The sequence below is a fragment of the Manacus candei genome, unplaced genomic scaffold, assembly GCF_025592945.1.
Source record: "Manacus candei isolate 608988 ecotype Guabito, Panama unplaced genomic scaffold, ASM2559294v1 h1tg000105l, whole genome shotgun sequence".
NCBI lineage: Eukaryota > Metazoa > Chordata > Aves > Passeriformes > Pipridae > Manacus > Manacus candei.
Window position 1 is genome coordinate 27,090 of NW_026138153.1, and position 7,717 is coordinate 34,806.

The 7,717-nt window shown below is 50.6% G+C and overlaps 1 long non-coding RNA gene across 3 annotated transcripts; it reads left to right on the forward strand.

Moving 5' to 3' along the window:
* Positions 1–2,368: 2,368 nt before the first annotated feature.
* Positions 2,369–3,817, forward strand: LOC127461402 (uncharacterized). Of its 3 annotated transcripts, XR_007900059.1 has the most exons (7): positions 2,369–2,485; positions 2,516–2,625; positions 2,927–2,966; positions 3,077–3,117; positions 3,168–3,208; positions 3,508–3,527; positions 3,708–3,751. It is a non-coding gene; the product is annotated as an uncharacterized LOC127461402 (long non-coding RNA). The 3 variants fall into 3 exon arrangements; XR_007900061.1 differs by lacking the exons at positions 2,516–2,625; positions 2,927–2,966; positions 3,077–3,117; positions 3,168–3,208; positions 3,508–3,527 and adding an exon at positions 2,726–2,755 and having other exon boundaries at positions 2,369–2,515; positions 3,738–3,817; XR_007900060.1 differs by lacking the exons at positions 2,516–2,625; positions 3,077–3,117; positions 3,168–3,208; positions 3,508–3,527 and having other exon boundaries at positions 2,369–2,515; positions 2,927–2,956; positions 3,738–3,817.
* The last annotated feature ends 3,900 nt before the right edge of the window (positions 3,818–7,717 follow it).

Here is a 7,717-nt window from a genome sequence, read left to right on the forward strand (position 1 = left end):
TGGTTGTACTGGGATATACTGGGAGGGACTGGGGGCATGTTGGGATAGACTGGGACAGACTGGTTATACTGGGACAGACTGGGAGGGACTGGGAGGGGACTGGTTATACTGGGACAGACTGGTTATACTGGGAGGGACTGGTTATACTGGGAGGGACTGGTTATACTGGGAGGGACTGGGAGGGGTCTGAGGGGGAACTGGGGTTATACTGGGACAAACTGGGAGCAACTGGGAGGGACTGGGAGGAGCTTTTAGTGAATTTTGGGGCATTTTTAGTCAATTTTGGGGCATTTTCAGTCAATTTTGGGGCATTTTTAGTCAATTTTGGGCCATTTTTAGTCAATTTTGGGGGCATTTTGGGGTGTTTTTAATGAATTTTAGGACATTTTTAGTCAACTTTGGGTCATTTTTAGTCAGTTTGGGGCCATTTTTAGTGAATTTTGGGTCATTTTTAGCGATTTTTGGGTCGTTTTTAACGAATTTTGGGTTGTTTTTAGTGATTTTTGGGTTGTTTTTAATCAATTTTGATGCATTTTTAATGATTTTTGGGGAGTTTCTAATGAATTTTGGGTCGTTTTCAGTGAATTTTGGGTCATTTTTAGTGAATTTTGGGTCATTTCCAGTCAATTTTGGGGTGTTTTTAATGAATTTTGGGCCATTTTTAATGAATTTTGGGTCATTTTTAGTCAATTTTGGGCCATTTTTAGTGAGTTTTGGGCCATTTTTAGTGAGTTTTGGGTCATTTTTAGTGAGTTTTTGGGCCGTTTTTAACAAATTTTGGGTTATTTTTGTCAGTTTTAGGCCATTTTTATTCAACTATCGGGCATTTTTAGTCAATTTTGGGGCACTTTTAGTCAGTTTTGGGGCATTTTCAGTGAATTTGGGGGCATTTTTGGTCAATTTGGGGCCATTTTTAGTCAACTTTGGGCCATTTTGATTCAACTTTGGGTCATTTTTAGTCAATTTTGGGCCATTTTCAGTGAATTTCGGGCCGTTTTTAATGATTTTTGGGTCGTTTTTAGTGAATTTTGGGGCATTTTTCCCCATTTTTGGGCCATTTTTAACAAATTTTGGGTCATTTTTAGTCAGTTTTTGGGTCATTTTTAGTCAGTTTTGGGCCATTTTTAGTGAATTTTGGGCCGTTTTTAATGATTTTGGGGTCGTTTTTAATGAATTTTGGGTCGTTTTTAGTGAATTTTGGGTCGTTTTTAGTGAATTTTGGGCCGATTTTAACGATTTTTGGGTCGTTTTTAATGAATTTTGGGTTGTTTTTTAAGGATTTTTGGGTGGTTTTTCCCGATTTTTGGCTTGTTTTTAGTGAATTTTGTGCCATTTTCAGTGAATTTTGGGTCGTTTTTAACGATTTTTGGGTCGTTTTTAATGAATTTTGGGGCCATTTTTAGTGAGTTTTGGGCCATTTTTAGTCAATTTTGGGCCATTTTCAGTCAATTTTGGGTCATTTTTAGTCAATTTTGGGTCATTTTCAGTGAATTTTGGGGCCATTTTTAATGATTTTGGGGTCATTTTTCCCGATTTTTGGGGCGTTTTTTCCCGAATTTTGGGTCGTTTTTAATGAATTTTGGGGTGTTTTTAACAAATTTTGGGTCATTTTTTAGTGAATTTTGGGGTGTTTTTAATCAATTTTGGGGCATTTTTAATGAATTTTGGGGTCGTTTTTAACAAATTTTGGGTCGTTTTTTAACAAATTTTGGGGTCGTTTTTCCCGATTTTTGGGTCGTTTTTCCCGATTTTTGGTCCTTTCCCCCAGTTTTTCTCGGTGTTCGCCTTCTCCACGCTGGGTTGGTTTTACTGAATTTTGGTCCATTTTTAGTGAATTTTGGGCCATTTTTAGTCAATTTTGGGGCATTTTTAGTGAGTTTTGGGTCATTTTTCAGTCAATTTTGGGGCATTTTAAGTGAATTTTGGGTCATTTTAAGTGAATTTTGGGGTCATTTTTATTGAATTTTGGGTCGTTTTTAACAAATTTGTGGTCATTTTTAATGATTTTGGGATCGTTTTTAACGATTTTTGGGTCATTTTCAGTGAATTTTTGGGCCGTTTTTAACGAAGTTTGGGCCGTTTTTAACAAATTTTGGGTCGTTTTTCCCGATTTTTGGGTCGTTTTTCCCGATTTCTGGTCCTTTCCCCCCAGTTTTTCTCGGTGTTCGCCTTCTCCACGCTGGGCGGGTTCAGCGGCTCCGTTTCCTTCCTGGTCTCCTGCCCCGGCCAATCGAACGTCTCCGTCTCCGCCCCCTTCGCCTACCCCTTCAGGTGATTGGCTGCTGCCAGCGGGGGGGGGCGGGGCCTGCGCGGGGCGGGGCCAAGGTGGGGCCAGGTGAGCTCAGGTGACCTCAGGTGTGCCCAGGTGACCCCAGGTGACCTCAGGTGTGTCCAGGTGACCCCAAATGGTCCCAGGTGACCCCAGGTGACCCCAGGTGACCCCAGGTGACCTCAGGTGTGTCCAGGTGACCCCAGGTGACCCCAGGTGACCCCAGGTGACCCCAAATGGTCCCAGGTGACCCCAGGTGACCCCAGGTGACCCCAGGTGACCTCAGGTGTGTCCAGGTGACCCCAAATGGTCCCAGGTGACCCCAGGTGACCCCAGGTGACCTCAGGTGTGTCCAGGTGACCCCAGGTGACCCCAGGTGTGTCCAGGTGACCCCAAATGGTCCCAGGTGACTCCAGGTGACCCCAGGAGTTCCCAGGTGACCCCAGATGACCCCAGGAGTTCCCAGGTGACCCCAGGATGTCCCAGGTGACCCCAGGTGTGTCCAGGTTTGCCCAGGTGACTCCAGAATATCCCAGGTGAGCTCAGGTGACCTCAGGTGTGCCCAGGTGACCCCAGGAGTTCCCAGGTGACCTCAGGTAACCTCAGGTGTGCTCAGGTGACCCCAGGATGTCCCAGGTGACCCCAGAATGTCCCCAGGTGACCCCAGGTGACCCCAGGATGTCCCAGGTGACCCCAGGTATGTCCAGGTGACCTCAGGTGTGTCCAGGTGACCCCAGGATGTCCCAGGTGACCTCAGGTGTGCCCAGGTGACCCCAGAATGTCTCAGGTGACTCCAAGTGTGCTCAGGTGACCCCAGGTGTGTCCCAGGTGACCCCAGGATGTCCCAGGTGACCCCAGGTGACTTCAGGTGTGTCCAGGTGACCCCAACTGTGCCCAGGTGACCTCAGGTGTGCCCAGGGTGACCCCAGGATGTCCCAGGTGTGTTCAGGTGACTCCAGGTGTGTCCAGGTGACCCCAGAATGTCTCAGGTGACCCCAGAATGTCTCAGGTGACCTCAGGTGTGTCCAGGTGACCCCACAATGTCTCAGGTGACCCCAGGTGACCCCAAACCGGTCCCAGGTGACCCTAGGTGTGTCCAGGTGACCTCAGGTGACCCCAGGTGACCGCAGGTGACTCCAGGTGACCTCTGGTGTGCCCAGGTGACCCAGGTGACCTCAGGTGACCTCAGGTGACCTCAGGACCTCAGGTGACCCCAGCTGACCCTTAGATGTGTCCAGGTGACCCCAGGATGTCCCAGGTGACCTCAGGTGACCCCAGGTGACCACAGGATGTCTCAGGTGACCCCAGGTGTGCTCAGGTGTGCCCAAATGACCCCAGGTGACCCCAGGATGTCCCAGGTGACCTCAGGTGACTCCAGGCTATCCCAGATGACCCCAGGTGACCTCAGGTGTGTCCAGGTGACCCCAGGAGTTCCCAGGTGACCTCAGATAACCCCAGGATGTCCCAGGTGACCCCAGGAGTTCCCAGGTGACCCCAGATGACCTCAGGTGTGCTCAGGTGTGCCCAGGTGACCCCAGCTGACCCCAGCTGACCCCGCTGACCCCCTTTTCCCCCCCCCAGGCTCCACCTGTCGACGTTCCAGCCCTCCCTGCCCCAGCTGTGCAACCACACCTGGCCCCGGGACGTTCACCTGGTCGGGGACTTCTCGGCCCCCTCCAGGTTCTTCGTCCTGGTGGCCGTGGGGGGGTTCCTGCTGGCCCTGGGGGCCCTGGGGGGCTACCTGGGCTACCTGCACCTCTACCGGGCCCCTGGGGCCCGCCTGCCCCTCCTGGTGGGTACCTGGGGGGGGGTTTGGGGGGGGGTTTGGGGGTCCCAGGGGGGGTTTGGGGGTCCCAGGTGGGGTTTGGGGGGTCCCAGGTGAGATTTGAGGGGTTCCAAGTGGGATTTGGGGGTCCCAGGGGAGGTTTGAGAGGGCCCAGGTGGGGTTTGGGGGGGGGGTTTTGGGGTCCTAGGTGGATTTTGGGGGGGTTCCAGGTGGGGTTTGGGGGGTCCCAGGGGGGGTTTGGGGGGTCCCAGGGGGGGGTTGGGGGATCTCAGGTGGGGTTTGGGGGGTTCCAGGTGGGGTTTGGGGGGTCTCAGGTGAGATTTGGGGGGGTCTCAGGGGGGCTTTGGGGGGTCTCAGGTGGGTTCCAGGTGGGGTTTGAGGGGGTGTTTGGGGGTCCCAGGAGGGTTTTGGGGGGTCCCAGGGGGGGTTTGGGGGGTCCCAGGTGGGATTTGGGGGGTTCCAGGTGGGATTTGGGGGGTCTCAGGGGGGGTTTGGGGGGGTCTCAGGTGGGTTTTAGGGGTCCCAGATAAGGTTTGAGGGGATGTTTTTGGGTCCAAAGTGGATTTTGGGGGGTCCTAGGGGGGATTTGGGGGGTCCCAGGGGGGGGTTTGGGGGGTCTCAGGTGGGTCCCAGGGGGGGTTTGGGGGGTCTCAGGTGGGTCCCAGGGGGGGTTTGGGGGGTCTCAGGTGGGATTTTGGGGGTCCCAGGTGGATTTTGGGGGGTCTCAGGTGGGATTTGGGGGTCCCAGGTGGGTCCCAGAGGGGGTTTAAGGGGACTCAGGTGGGATCTGGGGGGGTCTCAGGTGGGGTTTGGGGGGTCTCAGGTGGGTTTTGAGGGTCCCAGGGGGGGTTTGGGGCGTTCCAGGGGGGGGTTTGGGGGTTCCCAGGGGTATTTTGGGGGTCCCAGGTACATTTTGGGGGTTCCCAGGTACATTTTGGGGGTCCCAGGTGTATTTTGGGGGTCCCAGGTGTATTTTGGGAGGTCCCAGGTGTATTTTGGGGGTCCCAGGTGGGTCTCAGGTGTATTTTGGAGACTCCCAGGTGTATTTTGGGGGTTCCCAGGTACATTTTGGGGGTTCCCAGGTACATTTTGGGGGTTTCCAGGTACATTTTGGGGGTTCCCAGGTGTATTTTGGGGGTTTCCAGGTAGATTTTGGGGGTCCCAGGTGGGATTTGGGAGGTCTCAGGTGGGTTTTGGGGATCCCAGGTAGATTTTGGGGGTCCAGGTTTATTTCGGGGGGTCCCCAGGGGTGTTTTTGGGGGTCCCCGGTGTATTTTGGGGGGTCCCAGGAGTATTTTGGGGGTCCCAGGAGTATTTTGGGGGGTCCCAGGTGGGTTTTGGGGGGTCCTTTAACCCCCTCTGCCCCTTCTCTCCCGCTGCCTCAGAAGGACCCCGGGTAAGTCCCCGCCCCCTTTTTTGGAGGCTCCACCCCCTTTTCCAACAGACTCCACCCCTTTTTGTGACCCCACCCCCTTTTTGGAGGCCCCACCCCCTTTCCCAGGGGCTCCACCCCCTTCCTGACCCCCCAAATTCTTGGTTTTCCCCCCCAAAATACCCCTTTTTTCCCCTTTTTTCACCATTTTTCCTCATTTTCCCCCCATTTCTTCCCCCATTTCTTCACATTTTTCTCCCTTTTTCCCCCATTTTTTCCCCATTTCTTCCCCAATTTTTCCCCATTTTCCCCCATTTTTTCTCCTTTTTTCTTTCCCCATTTTCCCCCATTTTTTTCCAATATTCCCCTTATTTTCTTTCCCATTTCCCCCCATTTTCCCCCCATTTTCCCCCCTCATTTTCCCGCCATTTTTCCCCATTTTTCTCCATTTTCCCCCCATTTTTCTCCATTTTCCCCCCATTTCTTCCCCATTTACCCCCATTTCCCCCCCATTTTTTCCCATTTTTCCCCATTTCCCCCATTTTTTCCCCATTTCCCCCCTTATTTCCCCCCATTTTCCCCTCATTTTTTCCCCATTTCCCCCCATTTCCCCCATTTTCTCCCCATTTTCCCCCCTTTTTCCCCATTTTCCCCCCATTTTTCTCCCATTTCCACCCTTCTTTTCCCCATTTTTTCCTTATTTTTCCCTCCATTTCTTCCCCATTTCCCCACATTTTCCCCACATTTTTCCCCCTTTTTCCCCCATTTTCTCCCCATTTCTTCCCCAATTTTTCCCCATTTTCCCCCATTTTTCCTCCTTTTTTTCCCCCCATTTTCCCCCCATTTTTTCCCCCATTTTCCTCCCATTTCCCCCTATTTTTTCCCAATTTTTCTTCCCATTTTTCCCCATTTTCCACCCATTTTCCCCCATTTTCCGCCCATTTCCTCCCCCCTTTATCCCCATTTTTTCCTTTTTTTCCCCCCATTTTCCCCCCATTTTCCCCATTTTCCTTCCCATTTTTTCTCTATTTTTTCCCCATTTCCCCCTCTCTTTTCCCAATTTTTTCCTAATTTTTTCCCCATTTTCCCCCCATTTTTCCCCATTTTCCCCCCATTTTTCACTATTTCCCTCCATTTTTCCACATTTCTTCACCATTTTTCACCCATTTTTTTTTTTTTTTTTTTTTTTTTTTTTTTTTTTCCTTTTTTTCCCTTCCCCCCATTTTCCCCCCCATTTTTCCCCCTTATTTTTCCCCATTTTCCCCATTTTTCCCCTTTTCCCCCATTTCCCCCCATTTTTTCCTCATTTTCCCCCTTTTTTTTCCATTTTTCCCCCATTTTTCTCCATTTATTTCCCTTTTCCCCCCCCATATTTTTCCCATTTTTTACCCATTTTGTTCCCATTTTCCCCCCATTTTCCCCCATTTCCCCCCATTTTCCCCTCATTTTTCCCTCATTTCTCCTTCATTTTTCTCCTCATTTTTTCCTCCCATTTCCCCCCATTTTCCCCCCCATTTTCCATCCCATTTTTCCCCCATTTTCTCCCCATTTTTCACCTCATTTACTGTCAATTTTCCCCCCATTTTTTTCCCACTTTCCCCCCATTTTCCCCCCCATTTTTCCCCTCTTTTTCCCTCAATTTTTCCCTCATTTTTCCCCAATTTTCTTTCCCGTTTTCCCCTCCATTTTCCCCCATTTTCCCCCCATTTTCCCCCATTTTCCCCCCATTTTTCCCCTCTTTTTCCTTCCATTTCCCCCCCATTTTCCTCTCATTTCCCCCCCATTTTTCCCAATTTATCTCTCATTTTTTCTCCCATTTTCCCCCCTTTCCCCCCATTTTCCTTTCCATTTTCCCCCCCATTTTTTCCCATTTCTTCCCCCATTTTCCCCCCATTTTTCCCCTCTTTTTCCTTCCATTTTTCCCCCATTTTCCCCCAATTTTCTTTCCCATTTTCCCCCCATTTTCCCCCCATTTTCTCCCATTTTTCCCCCCCATTTTCCTTCTCATTTTCCCCCCCATTTTCCCCCCATTTTCCCCCCGTTTTTCCCTATTTCCCCCCTATTTTTCTCTCATTTCCCCCCCATTTTTCCCCATTTATCTCTCATTTTTTCCCCCATTCCCCCCCCCATATTTTCCCCCATTTCCCCCCCATTTTTTCCCCCTTTTTCCCCATTTTACCCTCCATTTTTCCCTTTTTCCCCCCATTTTCCTTCCCATTTTCCCCCCATTTTTCCCCAATTTTCCCCCATTTTTTCTTCCCATTTTCCCCCCATTTTCCCCCAATTTTCC